Source organism: Podarcis pityusensis, assembly GCF_964106645.2.
Source record: "Podarcis pityusensis genome assembly, chromosome: 5".
Lineage (NCBI taxonomy): Eukaryota > Metazoa > Chordata > Lepidosauria > Squamata > Lacertidae > Podarcis > Podarcis pityusensis.
The window spans coordinates 25680978-25701742 of record NC_138032.1 but is presented as its reverse complement, the minus strand read 5'-3'; the positions used below and the strand labels follow the sequence as shown (position 1 = coordinate 25701742).

Sequence of the window (20765 nt, the reverse complement as noted above, 5' to 3'; positions counted from 1 at the left end):
CTTCCCCTACAACAGCCAGCCAGTCAGCATTCCACATCCACTAAGCATGCCTGGTCCTCATTGGGTTGTTTTGGGTGCACCACAAGCACCTTTGGGATCCCCCTCCCTCAAGTGCTTTTGTACTTCAGCAGTCCTTGAGGCTCCTCCATAAGGAACCTCATAAGTTCCCACTTAAGGATGGGCACTTGGACAACTAAGTTCACTATTAGTAAATATGATTACTGAATTGCCATTTACTGTAATTTTTTGACACTCTGTTCTGAGTAGGGATGGGAAAATCTGACAATTCCAGTTTCTCTCTCTTTCCCATTTTCCAATCTTATATTCAGTTCTCCATAGTGCCATACCAATTTCCAGGGCAGATTTCTCCGAATATATGCATGTGTATGTGCAATTTTGCCTAATATTCACATTTTGCCCTGTTCCAATATAATGCACCTTTTGTATGCTATTTTCGTATTTGTATCCCTGTGCACATTATACCACTATGTCTATATTACATGGCTGGAGAAATACATGGCAAATTTGAGTTGCGTTTTGGTTCATGTATTGTTTCAGAAAGTGCAAATTAAATAGGTTCATCTTAAAATGTGAACTCAACTGAATATCCTTCCTCTAGCCCTACATGTGAGGAGCCTTGGATATTTAATTGGGAATGGTGGGATATAAATGGTTTTTTAAATTTAAAAAAATGTTTAAAAAATTACAATCTGTAGTTATTTGGCAGCACATCTGTTTGATCTACATGGACATAACTGTCGTGTTCATTTTCATCTAAAAATAAAAGTACACATAACACCATGTAACATTAGTCATTCAGACCTAAATATTTGATGCAGTATTTCACAGCATTGTTTTAACATTAGTTCTGAATGCTTCAAACCAATGCTTGAATCTTTAAAACCCACAAAGCAAAGCAATCCAAGTGAGAAATGTCCTAAGAGGCTTCTGTGGTTGGGATTATGGCTATATTAACTACAACTGTTCTAACATGACAGAAGCACTTACTTAATACCTATGGGCTTATAGTCTTACTATTTTTAACAATTCCCTGTGTGAAAATATATAATTGATTATACCTAAGTAATTCACAAATATTCTGATAAGTTTCAAAAACTATGCATATTTGTTAATATATATTCAGCTCCAAATAGACCTTAAACTAGGACAAAAAAATGTAGGCAGGTGAAAATTACTAAGATTTACTGTGCAATTTATTTGGAACTAAGTCCCTTTATGTTTATTAGGACTTTCCTTCAGCATTAAAGACCAGTCCTATGCACAACTACTTTTGTTGTTCTGTTTTATGTTATAGCAGAGTGGTTGTTCTGTAATATTATAGAATTTGTGTTTGAAACAATGCTATAAGTTACTTGGAGACCTTTGAGTAATTAACATCAACAGCAATAATGACAGTAGTACCAGTGGTAAGTGTCATTGTGTTTGTGGTACTTACCCAAGAAAGCACTTGATCAACACTTAATATTATACATATTTAAGTCTAAACTAAATGCAATCTACTCAACTGTCTTCAGAAGCTTGGAAACTGACTGGGGTTTGGAATAGGAGGCAGGTTTATGAGAGATTAAGGAGGCTAGGAACTTACTTGAAAGTAAGTTCTATATACTTGCTGTATTGGCATGTGTCTGAAATTATGTGTACACTGGTACCAACACCACAGCTTACTTAAGCAGGGCTGGGGCCAGGTGGCAGGGAGGTAAAATGTGTGCAGACACATGGGAGTGCCAGTACTTCGGCACACGCACCCCCGACCTGACCCAGATCCGTCCAGGTAAACTGCAGCAACACCAGTGTCAGGAGGGTGCTGCCACACCACATCAGATGTTGCTGATGATGTTATAACCCATGAGATACTATATAAATAAACCACAATTCAATATTAGTGAGACTAATTTGTAGGGTTCCAAGTTCCTATCAGGATGGCCAATAGTTAAGGATGTGGAGAGCTGTAGTCAAAAATATCTGGAGGGCACCAGGTTGGAGAAGAACTGCTGCTTGTGGATCTAAGCTGTGCCAGCATTGCTACAAAGCAGCAATGGGCAATGTTAATTTGTCAAAAATGCTGAAGGACACCATGAGACCTGCTTTTGTCAACACCTGCCCTTTGAATGGTACAGTACATGCCTGGAGGAAGATAACATGCAACTCCTACAGGTCCATTGCTCATTAAAGAAGGCGAGAACCCATTTCTTTTTTTGTACTTCTGCACTAGGGATGGGTTCACTGGCTTGGGATTCCATGCGCAGTACCTGGAAAATGGTTGACACTATGAAGCCTTCTCATTTTACCAGGTTGCATGCCAAGGCACTGAGAGGTTACTGTGCAGAAGCACCCTAAATCATCACATGCCATCAGAGGTAACAGCAAAATAATAGGGCCCTTGCCTCAAATGTTTTAAAGATGTGTTTGGCTTCTCTCACAACAGGTGGCTATCAAATGTATTTGTCTTGCTTGAGCAACTCTCCTTTCAACCCAGGCATCAGGAAAACAAATGATCCTCTACAAGCTTAACAAGGCTAATATCCCCCGATCTTTGCCAGATATTTGCTGAGGTATAGCAGGTGAACAGTGATGTTTTTGCAGCTTCCTTGTTGCCATAACTCAGCCTTGAGTTTTGATTTATAGCCGCTGAGGTCATTCTCTTCAATCTACCATGAAGCTGTCTGTTTCCATATGAATGCATTGGATTAGGTGATGATTTCAGCGTTGCTTAGGATATCTTTCAAACAATTTTAAAGTCTTTTTTTTTTTAACCTCAGAAGCACTACTTTGTTACTGGAAGACAACTGAAGACAACTTACCTCCTGATAACTATCCAATCATCAGTTCTGCATTCCATTCTCTGCACGTAGCACAGCAAAACCTTTTAAAAGAATATCCTGATACAAAACTTTAGCAATAAGATTTCATACTGTCAAAATAAGACCACATTTTGTGATGGTGTAGCAGTGGAGGCCACATTTTAGCAAGTCTTAAGACATTTTGATGAGTCACTACAAATATAGTTTCATGTCGAGTGCAGTGTCCTGAGTAACTTTTTCCCAGACGAGCTAAGCGATCCTACAGGTGTGTACTGGGGCAGGTGGTATTTTGGTTGATCTGATCTTAAGTTGTTTATACGGCTTTATATATTGACAGAGAGGGCAGTTTCCTCAGCACAGGTGTAATATGTGTGCATACAGGTACGTGCCTCAACAACCTGGCTGTCCATTTGGTACCAGTGGTGTTGTCCAGTAATCACTGATGACTCAGGTGTGAGCCCTCCTTGTTCCCAATTGGAAGGGAACACATAAACATTTTAAAACTGAAGAAGGGACATTGGAATGCAGATCAGTTCTGCATCATCACTTCCTGCCTGTCAGCTCATGCCAGTAGGGCATGAGATGAGATGATATTACAGCCTTCAGATTTCACTTGCGCACACCATTTTAGGATTCTGCTGTTAAAACTATCAGGCAACTTAAAATAACTATTGCTGTAATTGTACTTATGTAGAATATACACAGAGACTCGGGTGGCGCTGCGGTCTAAACCACAGATACAGTGGTGCCTCGCAAGACGAAATTAATCCGTTCCGCGAGTCTCTTCGTCTTGCGGTTTTTTCGTCTTGCGAATCACGGCTATTAACGGCTTAGCAGCTTTAAGAAAAAGGAAACAAACTCGCAAGAACTCGCAAGACGTTTCCTCCTTGCATCCTCCTTGTAGCTGAGAAACTACCATGATGATCCCTTCTCCACCTTGGTGCTCTGTTGATGGAGAGGAGGAAAATGAAGTCTTCTAAGTGCATGCCACTGGTTGATTTCCTGTTCCTCCAACATGTCCCCTAAATTGGGGGGAGGGGAGGGTGAGCTACCATAATTATTTTCCTTCCCATTGGGATCATTGAGGAAGACCATTGGGATAGGGGGAAGATCTCACTCTGGGGAAGGAAAAATGTGTCTCTCACCTTCCTCCCTGCTAGAGTGACTCTGGATTGGATTGTTTTACCCCCAGTATCTTCCATATATGTTACACATTTTACACGTAAAGTATTTCCCTCCGCCCACAGGTTAAACATCAGCCTATGTCTTGAAAGCTAGAATAAATATATCTACCTACCTACCCCAATATTGCTTCTATTGCCTCACATCTAATTTGACAGAAGATCTTTTTATAAAGTTAATACACATGGGCCTTAACACTGTGTTCCAAAACCTTGGCTCAAACTCTGAAGTGTCTATCATATCTTTGACATTCTTAAAAATCTGGCATTGCGTTATATTTACTTGCTAGTCTTAGCTGCAGACGAGGCATAGGTATATTGGCGCAAAGGGCCTTATATGGACGTATATCGTAACCTGTGAAGTTGCTGGGGTTTTGTGTGTTTTTAATGCTACATAGAGCTTGAAGGGGTTCATCCATTTTATTTTTTCATAACTAATTAATGGACAATTTAATGTGCCTGTGTACTCCTTCAGTTATTTGTTAAAGGGTTTTAAAAACTGCTAAATTGTCCTCTTAAGACAACAGGCATCCCACTGTGCTAAATGAATTTGAAGTGGAAGTTTTATAAAGTGGTTGTTGGTTCTTTGGGGCTTCTTGAATTTAAAAGATATCCTTGAGGACTGGAACATAACTTTGTTATTGGAAAAAGTCCAAAAAAACAACAACCCACAACCTGTATGCCTGTAATAAACTTTTGTTATTCAGGAAAATAAAATAAAATGCTGCCAACCTCTGAAAAGTAATTTCTGTGCACTATTTTCACAGGGCCAAGTGTGGGAATATTTGGGAAATGAAAGCTTGATTAATGACATTCATCAGTTTTCCAGGAAGGCAAGGATCATGTTTGACATGTTGGAATTCTTTGAGGATATGAATAGCTTGATTGTAGAGAGACATTCATTGATCATTGCAAAACCAGATTAGGAGAAAGGATTTAACAAAATGCTAGAAGTGAGTTAATGTCGTTACAAAAAAGTACCGCATATTATCTTTACAGTAGGAACACAGCATGCAATAAGTTAAATCTCCCTATTTTCCCCTCTATTTTTTTCATAGGTTCAAAAGCAAACTTCTTCTATTACATTCCAGAAGATTAGACCAATCTCAAAATGCAAGTGTCTAAGCTTCCCTTTGAGACTTCCAAGTTACGCCAATGCTGGGTCACACAACAGGTTGCAGCTGCACTACTGTGGGTGACCACCCACCATCAATGGTTTGAAATAGCTATTTTCTTCTGCAATCCAGAGCTATTAGAATCGTTGAAAGGAGCCTTGCCACTGACTTTCACTGATGCTGCTATAGCAGGCTGCAGTTCATCATCAGATTCTTCTCTGGAGGAAGGCAACAGCTGGGTTGGTTTCTCTCTCAGGGCCCATTTAGGAGCTTCACAAATGGCGGCCCTGGGAGTGAGTCCAGGCATAATCCTGAAGGTGATGTGCACAGAATGCTGCAACATTCTGTGGATTTATAGCGCTGCTTTATAGCAAATCAGCCCATATGTCCACCAAGCCCATTGCAGTATATTCCAACTGGGACCAGTTCTCCAAAGACTCAGAAAGATTTCCTAGTTGTACTACTTTGAATTATTTAACCTAGGACTCAATGTATTGAATCCAAGGCTTTATACATACAAAGCATGTCCCCCTCCCCCATTAAAATTAAAGTAAAATCTAATCCTGTCCTCATCCCTACCAACCATTTACCAAATGGTAAATATTCTGGCATATCAATTATCGATACCACCTGGATGGTGGGTAGCTTTCCTGAATGGCATCTGAGTGATATTTTTTCAAATTATATACTTACTTTGTTTTTCCAAGGAGCTTGAGGTAAAATACATGCACCACCCCTAATTCATAGTCATAAAAACTCTAGATTAGGCTGAGAGGCAGTGGCTGGTCAAAGTTTACCCAGTGAGAGCTGTTTATGACTTAGTCAGAATTTGAACCTGGGTCTCTCCACTTCTGGGTAACAACCACTTCATCACACTGGATATCATGGTTAGGATTTAATATTTGGTTCTCTGAATACTTTCATTATCGAAGAGGAGCACTGGAAATGTATTTCTGATCCAAAGAAGCAGGGAACAAATTACATTTTGCAACTTCTTAATGAAGTATTGAGCGGTGCAGAGTGGCTACAATGACTTTCACATCTGAAGAAGGCCTCTCCTTTTCACAAGCTGAAACATCTGTGAGCAACCACCACCAGAACAGCAACAACAAAGTAAGACACAGGAAATGAAAAACAATTACATGGTATTAGAATAATTCAATTCCACCCAAGGGGGAAATAGAGATATGGGATAAATTACCAGGATTGGCCACCGGTGCATACAATATTGCATTCAAAGCAGTAAGAAACAGGTTTCGAGGAGTTACAAAAACAGAAGAAGAAAACCAAACCCTGCCTGGTGTGTAAATAAGGGACTTTCTTTTAAAACATTATAATCACATATTTTATGAGCCCAGGGAGAGGTTAATTAAGGCCAATGGAAACAAAAGTCAAGTGAGAAGGATTAGGGCTGCCACTATTCCCTCCCATACTCTTCTGAAAATTGGTGAAGAAATGGTGACAAAAAGGAGAGCAGTAGGTGGGTAAGATGAGAGGATGCGAAAGGCAAAAACCTGTTGTGTCACTAGAATCCTCAAGTTCTTCCTTCTTGCTAAGCCACTTTTCAGTGTAATCAAAGCAAGGCAGCATGTACTGAATGTTGCTTGAAAAAAAATACATAGCTGTGTGTGTTTGCCTTAATACTGCTAGTCCCAAGTATTTGTGCTGATAATATATTATGACAGTATGATTATGCTTCTGATAAATAATATGTAAACTTCAGTGTGGAACTGTCCGTGAAGAGCTCTCAAAAGATTAAGAGCTCCCAATACAGGTGCTCTTGGCACTCTCATTACAAACCTCTGCACCAGTATTGAGAGCCTCAGTACAGTGTTAGGAGTAGGTTTGGCTTCAGTTGTCAAAACATCAGAAATTGTCATCAGCAAGCAATTTCTGGACATGATCAGAAAACAATACTTTCTTTTTTTTTTTAAATGATATTTATTAAGGTTTCCAAAAAGAAAAATTACATATATATAAAAAAAGAAAAATAGAAAAAAGAAAAAATACAAAATACAGAAAAAATAACAAAGACTTAAAAAACAAATCCATCTTTCCATGCCTTACATTTCATTTACTTGTTTCCCTGACCTCCTCATGCCTCCCTTTTTTTGTATTCCAGTTCAGTTAGTTAATTCAGCAATTCCTTTCCCTCTTTGTTTTTATCTTAATCCTTTAACTTAATATATTATAGCTTTAGGTTCTCACCTGTTAACAATCCATTTTTACATACACCTTATAACATTACTGCTAAAACCACTTAACTTCATTCTGACATCATTCTAACATTCATTAATTTTACAGTATTTCTGTAAATAGTCTTTAAATTTCTTCCAATCTTCTTCCACCGACTCTTCTCCCTGGTCTCGGATTCTGCCAGTCATTTCCGCCAATTCCATGTAGTCCATCACCTTCATCTGCCATTCTTCCAGAGTGGGTAGATCTTGTGTCTTCCAATACTTTGCAATAAGTATTCTTGCTGCTGTTGTGGCATACATAAAGAAAGTTCTGTTCTTCTTTGGCACCATTTGGCCAACCATGCCCAGGAGAAAGGCCTCTGGTTTCTTCAGAAAGGTATATTTAAATACCCTTTTCATTTCATTATAAATCATCTCCCAGAAAGCCTTAATCCTTGGGCACGTCCACCAAAGGTGAAAGAATGTACCTTCGGTTTCTTTACATTTCCAACATTTATTATCGGGCAAATGATAGATTTTTGCAAGCTTGACTGGTGTCATGTACCACCTGTATATCATTTTCATAATATTCTCTCTTAAGGCATTACATGCCGTAAACTTCATACCTGTGGTCCATAACTGTTCCCAGTCAGCCATCATTATGTTATGTCCAACATCTTGTGCCCATTTAATCATAGCAGATTTCACCATTTCATCCTGAGTATTCCATTTCAACAGCAAGTTATACATCTTTGACAAAATCTTGGTTTTGGGTTCTAACAGTTCTGTTTCCAATTTTGATTTTTCCACCTGGAAAAACAATACTTTCCTTAGTCCCTTGTGTTTATTAATGGTTTATTGATCATTTTCACCTGGCAAACAAGACCTCTAGCAACATTACTCCTCTAAGCAGTCCCTCCACAGCTCCTCACCCACCCAGACATAACCCACCATTAGTCCTTTTGGTCATTTGGATGTGTTATGACACATAACATTGTTGCCTTGAATGCATGTCACATTTGCAAGATGTTTGGTACAAAAATGTGACGATACTCTGAAATCGCATAACAACAGAGAGCCTACAGCTGAGTTTATAGCATTGGATTTGTAATTTGGGAAGGAGATTATGAATTATAGTAGGGTCAGTTTGCCCATAACTAGACCAAGCAGCCATTTGTAATATTTCTATTCAGTTCCACCGTGTCAATGTGAAATTTCAGTGATAAGAATTTGAACAATGGACATGGACCCACCTCAGTTTCTGTCGCCCTTATCTGGGCTGTTTTCAAGAGTGGCTTGAGGGAACATGCTACACATGAACCACTGAAACTAAGCTCTGTCTACTGCCTGAAGGGTGGATCACCTTGAATCAGAGGTGAGGTCCAGGAGCATAACAAATAAGGCTGGCTGTATCTAGTGCAGCTAAAAGAATTGGTATATAAATAGACTACCTCCTTACATATTCCAATTGATGGGTATTTTAGTTGCATCTTATAGAAGCCAAACATTCTTTGGCTATGGGGAACTCTTGGTAACTTTTAAATAGATTCTTTAACTAAAGCTATTGCATTTTGCCTGTAGAATCTAGCACACAGAGGCCCAATTCATGTCTCTTCATAGAACCTAACTGCTGGTATAATACAAAGCATAATTATAAAAACTATTTATTTAATGCATTTTCCCACTTCTGGTTCAGCCTAGTATGTTGCAGTTTTTCCCAAACTACAGTACTGAAGTCTCTTCCTTGCCATTGGTTTCCTTGACTGAGCCCAGAGAGAGAGAGAGAGAGAGAGAGAGAGAGAGAGAGAGAGAGAGAGAGAATTTGTTATCATATCCTGGATAGCCAAACATAAAACCAACTAATTCTCAACTACCCATTAAATAAATTTTGAAGGGAAGCCTCACTTACACCTATTTCCATGTGTCAAGAGAAATGTTTATACAGTTTAAGGTGTTCATTTCTATGGTAAATTATTATTTACCCTAAAGTTCCTAAGGTATGCTCAGTAATTAGGGCTACTACCCTGTTAAATACATCTTGGTTGATTAATCAATTAAGTCTGCACTCCTAAGCATGCTTACCAGGGTGTAAGTTCTGTTTAGCTCAAAGGGGATTCCTTCAGGGTAGGCATGTTTACAGTTGGTCTCCAAACTTGCACATAAGTACAACAAACAATGCATACATCTTTTGCTTTAAGATAATGAACATATTTACTGTAGCAGCCAAAAAAGGAGGCAAGACCTCAAATCAGTGCAGAAATAACTAGGAAATCTTAATGTTGTTGTTGTTGTTTAGTCGTTTAGTCATGTCCAACTCTTTGTGACCCCATGGTCCAGAGCACACCAGGCACTCCTGTCTTTCACTGCCTTCCGCAGTTTGGTCAAACTCATGCTGTTAGCTTCGAGAACACTGTCCAACCATCTCGTCCTCTGTCGTCCCCTTCTCCTTGTGCCCTCCATCTTTCCCAGCATCAGGGTCTTTTCCAGGGAGTCTTCTCTTCTCATGAGATGGCCAAAGTATTGGAGCCTCAGCTTCACGATCTGTCCTTCCAGTGAGCACTCAGGGCTAATTTCCTTCAGAATGGATAGGTTTGATCTTCTTGCAGTCCATGGGACTCTCAAGAGTCTCCTCCAGCACCATAATTCAAAAGCATCAATTCTTCGGTGATCAGCCTTCTTTATGGTCCAGCTCTCACTTCCATACATCACTACTGGGAAAACCATGGCTTTAACTATACGGACCTTTGTTGGCAAGGTGATGTCTCTGCTTTTTAAGATGCTGTCTAGGTTTGTCATTGCTTTTCTCCCAAGAAGCAGGCGTCTTTTAATTTCATGGCTGCTGTCACCATCTGCAGTGATCATGGAGCCCAAGAAAGTAAGCAGGAACCGGCAAGCCACTCCAGTATCCCTGCCAAGAAAACTCCATGGACAAAGACAACAGGAAATCTTAAAAGAATGTATAAAATGGCCAGCACATTTTGGTTTACACTTGCTTCAGGGGGTTGAATTAATGACCTTAGGGGTTCCTTCCAGCTCTACTGTTCTATGATTCTATGAAAATAATACTTGCTGAGGACTTTGAGAGGGCATCAAGACATATTATTTTGGCCCTTTAAAAGTTGTAAAGTAAAAAAGAAAGCACTCGACATTTTATCCCTTCCACTGAAGTGTTCTACATAAGGAAGTAAGGAAAGCTTGCTGGTTCAGGCCAACAGCCCATGTAGCCCAGCATCCTGTTCTGACAGTAGCCAACCAAATGCCTATGGGAAGTCCAAAAGCAGGTCTAGAGTGCCACAGCATTCTCCCCACTTGCGATTGCCAGCAATGGGCATTCAGAAGCATACCACCCTAGCAGTGAATGTAGAGCATAACCATTGTGGCTTGTAGCTATTTATAGCCTTAGGTAAAGGTAAAGGGACCCCTGACCATTAGGTCCAGTCGTGACCGACTCTGGGGTTGTGGCGCTCATCTCGCTTTATTGGCTGAGGGAGCTGGCATACAGCTTCCGGGTCACGTGGCCAGCATGACTAAGCCACTTCTGGCAAACCAGAGCAGCACACGGAAATGCCACTTACCTTCCTGCCAGAGTGGTACCTATTTATGTACTTGCACTTTGACGTGCTTTCAAACTGCTAGGTTGGCAGGAGCAGGGACCGAGCAACAGGAGCTCACCCCGTTGCAGGGATTCGAACCACCAACCTTCTGATCGGCAAGTCCTGGGCTCTGTGGTTTAACCCAGAGTGCCACCCGCATCCCTTATTTATAGCCTTATCTTCCATTAATTTGTCTAATTCTCTCTTAAAACCATCTAATTTGGTTATCATTGCTTCTTCATATGGGAATGAATTCTATAGTTTAACTGGATGGTGTGCAGAAATGCTTTCTTTTTACTTACATATTTTATCCCTGGTTTGAAGCCTTCTTATTTTCTCACTTATGTTCTGGTTCTCTCTCTTTCTCTTGCTCAGTCATCTTAGAAAAGACCTGCCCTCCTGTGTGTGAGAGGAGAGGTTTAATTAATCAGTTCCTCAATAAACTGTGCTGTACAAGATTTCTCCACCCAATTTTGGGCAATTTCCCCTTTGCACGGCAGCTCCCTCAGACACAAGACTACTCTGTTTGGAAAGGGTGCAAGGAGCTCCAAGAGGAAGGGAAAGATTGATTATACACACTGCTTTCTACTTGCTCAGCCATTGGATGCAAGCCATAGAGAATAGCTTGTAAAGCCATTTGAGCTCAATTGTGCAGACCAAAGGTCCAAATATCCAGCCCTGCATAGCATTGCCTACTGTGGCCAACGAAATGCATCTCTAAAGCACACAAACAAGACTGTAAGGCTATGTACTTCCCTTGTCATTGTCCCCAGAATGTGGTAGCCTGACTAGCCCTGGCCATTACATAGAATGAGGGAGCTGTCTCAGGGGAAAGATGCTGGATGGTTGGGGCTGCTGGCAAGGTGTTAGAGGATGGTGGTAATAATGATGATAATAATAATACTTTTGTTTTTTATACCCTGCCCATCCAGCTGGATTTCCCCAGCTTACAGCTCATAAAAAATTGTAAAACATTAGACATTAAAAACTTCCTGATACACGGTTGCCTTCAGATGTCTTCTAAAAGTCAGATAGTTGTTTATTTCCTTGACATCTGATGGAAGGGCATTCCACAGGGCAGGCACCACTACTGAGAAGGCCCTCTGCCTAGTTCCCTGTAACCTCACTTCTCACAATGAGGGAACTGTCAGAAGGTCTCAGAGCTGCACCTCAGTGTCCAGGCTGAATGATGGGGGTGAAGATGCTCCTTCAGGTATACTGAGCTGAGGCCATTTAGGGCTTTAAAGGTCAACACCAACACTTTGAATTGTGCTCAGAAACATGCTGGGAGCCAATGTAGGTCTTTCAGGACCGGTGTTATGTGGTCTCGGCGGCCACTCCCAGTCACCAGTCTAGCTGCCACATTCTGGATTAGTTGTAGTTTCCGGGTCACCTTCAAAGGTAGCCCCACATAGGGCATATTGCAGTAGTCCCAGCGGGAGATAAAGCATGCACCACTCTGGTGAGACAGTCGGGCAGGTAGGGTCTCAGCCTGCATACCAGATGGAGCTGGTAGACAGCTGCCCTGAACACAGAATTGACCTGCACCTCCATGGATAGCTGTGAATCCAAAATGACTCCCAGGCTACACACCTGGTCCTTCAGGGGTACAGTTACCCCATTCAGGACCAGGGAGTCCTCCTGCCCCTGGTCCACCCAAAACAGTACAGTGGTACCTGAAGCTACAAACGCCTCAGGTTACAAACACTTCAGGTTGCAAACTCTGTTATCCTGGAAGAGTTAACTCGAGTTGAGGATGAGAACGGAAATTGTGTGCCAGCAGCGCAGCAGCAGCAAGAGGCCCCATTAGCGAAAGCACGCCTCTCGTTAAGAACAGTTCCAGGTTAAGAATGGACCTCCGGAACAAATTAAGTTCATAACTAGAGGTACCACTGTACTTCTGTCTTGTCAGGATTCAACCGCAATCTGTTAGCCACCATCCATCCTTCAACTGCTTCCAGACACTCACACAGAGTGAGTCCTAGTTGGCCTGGCTGGGGCCCGCTAACCTAGTCTGCTGAACCCAGCTGCAGTGGAATACAGTGTTCCGTGGCCAGTGCTGAAGGGTAATTCAATAGCCAGTTCAATGTGGAATTGGGGGACATTCTTGTCCTTCAGCCCGGGAAACAAAATGTTTTGGTAGGCATAGGCATCCTAAACAGATGCCTATGAGGTTGTCTCTAAACCAACTGTCATGCCTAATAGCTACTGATAAACATATCTCTGTTAATTTTGCCACATGAAGAATTCTGCATGAGTTGAGTGGGGGAATAGCACAAAAGCTACTGGGTGGGGGACAGTGGCTGGCCGATTGCCTGTATGATTAACTTAAGCAAGCATTTCTCAGAATTGCAGGACATTCTAACATGATGTTCTCACAACTGGTAAATGACTTCATCTGATACAAATTAAACTGAAAGGCATACTTAGAAAGCCCAGTCAGCTTAAATTATACGATTGTCGGATACAGATAATGAAGTGCAGGTTTCCTTCCCATGATGTACGCTATAGGCAATGAGCATGGAAAAAGAAAGAGAGGCATCTTTGATTACAATGCACAGCTACTGTTAAACCATAACCTGACTACCTGGGATTCATTTCCAACAATAGCTGCCTGGCTGTTTCAAACTTTCTACTTTGCCCTGATGCTATTAAAAAACATTCTGGGGCCAGCTGCCAATAGCAATGAAATGGGACTAATTGTATCTTTATCTCATGCATAATTAATTTAAAAATATTGAGCTTCTAATTCTGCTCCCAGTGGAGCCAGTTGGTGCGTTGCCATTCAAGGGAAACTGACTCATGCTCTCAACGTTTCAATTATATCTTCCTAAGCCTTCAGTTCAGAAAGGAATGGAAAGCTTCTTGTATTGTTGGTGGCCAAGTCAAAGTAACGTTACATTTTCAAGCACATGCAGTGCTTTTTTTGTCCACAGGCCTGCATAACTGCTTGCATCTACTGTAGAAATTTTACTTATCCAAGCCTTTGCTACAGAGTTTACCTCCAATGCCTGGGTTGACTGGAGTGGGGGGTGGCAAACTACTTGTGAGATTAACTGCATGATGGCCAGGTCCACTGGCTTTGTTGTTTTTCATTTGGTTAATAGCTATACACAACTCTCCCAGATTTGGAGAACTCTAATTTGTTTTTGTGGAATTTGTGAGAGGACCTCAGCAGCTACAGTAGAATCATCACCCTGATACTACACTTTGTCAAAGGGAAAATCCCCACAGGAGTAGAAATCATATATCGAACAGATGGAAAGCTCTTTAATCTGAGTAGGCTGAAAGCAAAGGGTAAGGTTACCATAACTTCTGCCATAGAGCTTCATTATGGTGATGACAACATAGTGTGTGCATAGTCAGAGGATGACCTCCAAACCATCCTAAATACCTTCACAGAAACTTACAAAAAGCTTGGTCAATCGCTCAACATCCAAAAAACCCAAGTGCTGCACCAACAAGCACGAAACAACCCCTCTGCAGTGCCACAAATCCAACTTAATGGTGTAATGTTGGAAAGTGTTGATCACTTCTCCTACCTTGGTAGTTATCTTCCCACAAGGGCCAGCATTGATGCTGAAATCCAGCATTGCCTGAGCTCTGCAAGTGCAGCTTTCTCCTGATTGAAGTGCAGTATTTGAGGACTTGGACATTCACAGGGAAACCAAAATGCTTGTTTAGAAAGCTGTTATACTACCAGCCATACTGTATGCTTGTGAAACATGGACAACTTATAAATGCCATCTCCAACTCTTCAAAAGCATTCTATCAACGATATCTCTGAAACTTTTTACACATCACTTGGGAAGACAGGTGAACTAATGCCAGTGTACTGGAAGAAGCAAAGATCATCAGTGTTGAAGCAATGATTCTTCAACATCAACGTCGTTGGACTGGTCATGTTGTGCGGATGCCTGATTATCGTCTTCCGAAGCAACTACTCTATCCCAAACTTAAAAATGGAAAGCGTAATGCTGGTGGACAACAAAAGAGGTTTAAAGACTCTCTCAAGGCAAATCTTTTTTAAAAATGTAGTAGGAAGACCAACAACTGGGAAACACTGGCCTGTGAGCACTCCAATCGGAGAACAGCCTTTACCAAAGGTGTCATGGACTGTGAAGACGCTCGAACTCAGGATGAAAGGAAGAAACGTGCTAAGAGGAAGACACATCTTGCAAACCCTCACCGTGATCAACTCCTACCCAGAAACCTATGTCCCCACTGTGGGAGGATGTGTGGATCCAAAATCGGCCTCCACAGTCACTTATGGACCCACTGTTCATGGAAGACAATCTTACTCGGTCACGAGTGATCGCCAAAGGTGAAGAAGAAAGTCCAAGTAAAGAATATTAGTGTTATTTGATTATCAAGAATAGTTCCAGATTTGCCAGGCTCGTGGTAAGAGTTGTCTTAGAAATGATGCTCCATTGTATATGTAATAAATCAAATCATATTAAAAGTGTCAAAATATGTATAATTTTCTCTGTTATTGCTATATTCCAAAGTGAGTAGTACCAAGCATCCAGTGTAAGATTTCAGAACTGGGAGCTAATTGAGACCTGGGAGATTCAATAATAAAGGAAATCAGCAAGAAAATTCAACAATTTTCAAGATGGATAGATTGCTTTTTTCTCTGGAGCTAGTGCCCTAGATCGTGAGTTGGACACCTGAACTTACTGAGAATAAAAATACAGACCTGCAGTCACTTTCCAAGGCCAAGCTAAAGACTACCATTTGCTTTTCACAGGGAAGATGGTGGGGGAGGGAGGGAGGGAGAGAGAGAGAACATAGGGGCTACAGTTCTTAAACCAAAACATTTTATTGCCATACTGAGCTGTGAAAGTGTAGAGAAACATAAACCTTGGGTATCTGTCAATGCTGGATAATATATACTAAGCATCTGCCCAGGATAACATTTCACAGTGTGTTTGGGGTTTCATCCCATGTGTCCATTTGTCATTATTGTCCATTTCAGAGCTGGTGGCAGGTTGTTACATAGCATGATGCTATTCCTGTAGTCTCTTTCCTTATTCCTAGGGTTAGGCGCGGTCTTTCCTCATTGCTTTTTAATGGAAAGTCTTTTATCATTTCTGGTAATGTGAGCAATTATCTGCTCCTTCATATTTTTGATACTGGAAGACAGTGATTACTTTTCCCTGACAGTTTTTCTTTGGTCAGATTTTCTTCGCAATCTTCTCCATTTGTTGTATCTTTTCCAATAATCAAATACAATCCCCATGCTTGTTTAAACATTCCTCAAAGAGTCTTCCCTGGTTTATCATATATTTTATCTACTCATTTTGTATGTTGTATATCTTAGTATTCTGTGCTTAAATATGACATTTCAAAGATATTTATCATTACAACAACAACAACAACAACAAAACACATTCGTAAGTAGTATTCATTGAGATGGTCCAAAATCTTAACACTGAGGTGGAGAACCTGTGATCTTTCAAGTGTTTCTAAACTACCAACCTTGTCATTCCTGACAGGTGATAGTGGTTGGGACTGAAGGGAGTGCAGGCCAGCAATATCTTTTCTGGAAGGTCATAGGTCCCCCACCCCCACATTAACATCTGAAAATCCAGATCCATAAGGAGAGTAGAAACAAAGCAACTAGAGCAAGGGGCTGGTTTACACACTAACCTAGCTTCTTTGCATAATGAAAGGGCACCTAATGGAAACTTGTCAGGTGCTCGTGTTATGTGAAGGCCTGCATGCATTGTGAAATGATGAGTTCAGTTTTGCTATCTGAGAGCCAGTGTGGTGTAGTGGTTAAGAGCGGTGGACTCGTAATCTGGTGAACCGGGTTTGATTCCCCGCTCCTCCACATGCAGCTGCTGGGTGACCTTGGGGCAGTCACACTTCTCTGAAGTCTCTCAGCCCCACTCACCTCACAGAGTGTTTGTTGTGGGGGAGGAAGGGAAAAGGAGATTGTTAGCCGCTTTGAGACTCCTTAGGGTAGTGATAAAGCGGGATATCAAATCCAAACTCTTCTTCTATATGGAGAGGAAAGGCTTATATTTAAATGTATACAAAGTCTGTTTATATAAACTGTAGTGTTTACTCGTGTACAGAAAGGTCTGCTGTTGTAAAATTGAAAGGATCTCAGCACTGTATATTATGTGCCCAATGGGTTTTTTTGATGGGAGGTTGTTATCACAGCAAACATATATAGATCTATATGTTCATTCCATGTGACGGTGTAGGAAGCTTGTCTTCCAATACGCATATAGACCTCCATATACAAAACTGCAGCACCAAACCAAGGCATCAAAAAGGTTTTCTTAAAAAAAAAAAACCCACAAAAAAAACTTTGGCATTCATGTCAGTGATTTTGTTAATGGGATCTCAGAGAGATCCTTTTATCTCCCTTCAGCATCAAATAAATCTATTTTGCTAAAAAAAAACTCCTGAAAAGAATTGGCCGTGATTTTACAAGACCCCCACATGGGTGTGGGGTTTTTATTTTGTAGTTCCTTGGTGTGCGTTTTCTTTCAGGTGCAAGCGAGGCTTAAGAAGTGCCGAGGACATCATTTGAAGCTGAAATGCAAAGAAAAAGAAAAGAAAAGAAAGGAAGCCAACAACTGTAGTTACGTAGTGTCAAATTCCTGCCTCTGACTACATAACATATTTCCTTTCCACAGGAGGTAGTTATGACAAATTAGAAGTCTGAAAATTTTCTGATGGTGTAAAGGCTCCAGCTGTCACTGGGGAGATAGTGATCAGATTTCATAGCTGCATGGTCCCACGGCGCCTCTAAGAGTTCCATATGGTCATCCAAATGTTACAACTGAAGCCCACAAAACAATCCTAGGATGACTTTTTACTTACAGAAGATAAAACTCGTGTTCAATGAACTTAATAAACAAATTGCTCTTCATTGGTTCACTGAAAATCAGAACCTTAGGAGCCACTGTACAGCTGTTCCTTTCTTTGAATACGGAGCAGAACTGACCAGGTTGGCTCTAACTTCTCTCTCTCTCTCTCTCTCTCTCTCTCTCTCTCTCTCCTTTTGCACAACTTACATAAGGGAGCGTGGGCTTTTTAAGTGGCTGTGCTATGAATAATTAAGGTGTGTATATGTATGTGGTGATAAACAGCAATTCCTCAAGCCACTTCCCTTTTAGTTTAGGTTTTTTTCCCCTGAATACACCCCTCTTAAATTCTTAATGCCATCACAGTGGACGGTGACTCTTTCGTTCATGTCAAAGACGTCAGCATCAGCCTTGCACAATAACAAATGACAGATGAATAATTTATTGATCCTTAAATGGCCGTGTCCTTGGATGTATTTCTTATAACTAATTTGCTTAGAGACACATCTGGCTCATGGAGATAGCATCTGTTTTAAAGAAGGTCAGTATTATATTTTAAAATTAAAGGCAGAAGAACATAATCTTTTATTTGTTATGCTTCCCTGCTCCTCTACCCTAGGAACTCGGTTAATTCTCATTCAGTTCTGCCTACTTATTTTTTATAATACCAAATCAAAAGATGTGCAATCTGTTGTTCAATCTTGAGACCATAATAAAGAAGCCCATTAAAGATGTGCTTGCAATGAATGAATACTTGTTAGGTAAAGGGGGGGATGGCCATAATGAGATTTAGGTAGATGCATTTTAAAGTGCTGAGAAATATCAAAGTATTGGTATATTCAAGGTGGGTGCCTTAACACAAATATCAAATATTTGGATTTTTATTTAATACGTTTTGAATGAGTGACCTCTAACCTATGTCATACTTTGGGTTGACTCATTGAAAGAAATGGATTTTACTCCAAGTCCATTGACATCCAGGGGTCTAGTTTAAAGATGACTTATGTTGGATATCACCCAAAGTTGTGGCTGGGGCTTTTTAGAAGGATCTTTGTCTACCAAAAGCTTTCTTACCCATGATAGCTAATCCAAGACCCATATTCAGCAGTAGCGGGCTTCTCAGTACCTAATGCCAGAGACAAACAACAGAGCATTCTTGCTGGAACCCTGTTAGTAATGCGGTCTGCTTGTTTTATTCCTGCCTTGTTCCAGGTGCTTGGATATTGGTTCCCTCTTATAAAATAAATGGGAAACCTGGCATAGAAATTATAATTCTTTACACATTATTTGCAGTGTAATCCTATGTATAATTAAGCCCCAGGGTGTCCAAAAGTCCTTACTTCCTTGTAAGCATGTAGCACATTCCTTAAAATAGCTACATATACATTTTGTTTTGTTAATATTCCCACATTTGGTCAGCAATACCAATATGTTGCAATCTTATTATCTTTCCCATATTTTAAAGGACAAACCAGGGGTTTTTCTCTTCCTCCCCCTCCTCCTCTATTGCCAACTATTCTGGCTCATTCCAAACAGAGCTTGACAGAGAAATCTTATTTCAATTTAATCCTAATTATATATTATCTCAGATGTTTCCAACACAACATAACTACTATTTACTATCCATGCAAACTTTGCATTTAATGTCGGGAGACAGTGTAATTTTTTAACCCTCTGTGCCGAGTAAGAAAGCACCTCTCAAATTCATGGTTCACCTTGCAGCACTCATAAAAACATTGAATTATTCGAGGATTAATGGAGGTGGTTCACAATTAGGCTGAAGTATGATCTGATGTCATCATCTCAGTATGATGATATACATTTTGATGCCAAAGCACCTGTTGTTTTGGAAGGAAGCAGCTGATATCATTATCTACTCAGCCAGACAGTCCTGTTTCCTGCTGCTTAAAAAATTATCCTAAGGGTTACCTAAGTTGGGGTAATACAGCATGAACTTTTCCTTACTCGGGACAGGAACATAAAGACTTTCCAAACAATCTACAGAGGCGCGTGTGTATATATATATATATATATATATATATATATATTAATAATCTCGATTGATACCTTCCAGATTCAGTAAGTTGTTATTTCTTTCCTTCCTTCCTGTTTTGTTTTGTTTTTAACAACACATAAATCATGTGAGTGGGGTATAAAAATCCTACATCTCTTTCCCCTTCCATATAGACTAGCCATATCAAAAAAAGTAATCTTTGAACAACAGTCTCTGCTACAGTATGTCTGCTGACTGCAATGATATTACTCTGGCGTAAATAGTCCAAAGACTGTGCTTTAATTCTTCCTGCAGGGATTTCTCTCTATAGATGTGAATTTGTAACACTTTGGACACAGTGGACTGATTTGGATGTCAGAAGAAAGTATGTTTTTTCACCATTTTCACTGGGGTTACAGCACACAAAAGCCCACCCCCACCCCCACCCCCCAAAGCTTCTGCTATTGCCTGCTCAGTCACAGTAGGCTCACTGGATAAATTTAATAAATGACATGCTATGTTTATAACTTTGTGCCTGCTCATGGTCTGTGTACAACATCAGGATTTCATTGTATAATTTGCATGGATATGTTCTGGTAATCCCAAAATATCCTGTGTCTTTACAGTCATGGGAAAGATGTTAGGAGACGCAGGAAGGTTATTATAAATGATACATTTCCAACATATACGTATTCTTGCCTTACAAACAAAGTATCTCACATCCAATAAATTAGATGCAATTTGGGCCTGCTGTAATTTCGTATGTTATGCATAGCATTTTGATTTTCTGGTCTCTGCTGAAATATTCAAGCAAGCCTTTTTAGAAAATAGATAAGTATGAAGCTCAGAAATCTAATATTTGGACATTTCTAACCTCCTCACCACCTCTCATGCATACCTCCACATCTGAATACCTCAGGCACTCAGATTTCTTTCCTCTATTAAATAAAGTAGGAGTCATGTAGGAAAAAAAGAGAACAGAATTTAGAAAGATAGCAGAGATGATCTCCGGGGAAATAAAACGTTTCAGAAATGCTGATGCTCCCAGCAGTTTGCCGAA

General features: G+C 40.5%; 1 protein-coding gene across 10 annotated transcripts in view; it reads right to left on the bottom strand.

Annotated features, from left to right (window-relative positions):
• The window catches only part of LOC308478505 (uncharacterized protein), a 245303-nt gene that overhangs the window by 6935 nt on the left and 217603 nt on the right, over positions 1–20765 (bottom strand). For 7 of the 10 annotated variants that reach the window (XR_013987067.1, XR_013987068.1, XR_013987069.1 and 4 more), the window contains 2 exons: positions 11191–11287; positions 9862–10215 (listed from right to left, as the gene is read on the bottom strand). The exons of 2 other annotated variants lie outside the window; for them this stretch is intronic. The gene's annotated coding sequence lies outside the window, so the exon portion shown is untranslated. Of the gene's footprint in view, positions 1–9861; positions 10216–11190; positions 11288–20765 lie in introns of those variants that run through there. One more of the 10 variants, XR_013987066.1, reaches the window with a different exon arrangement.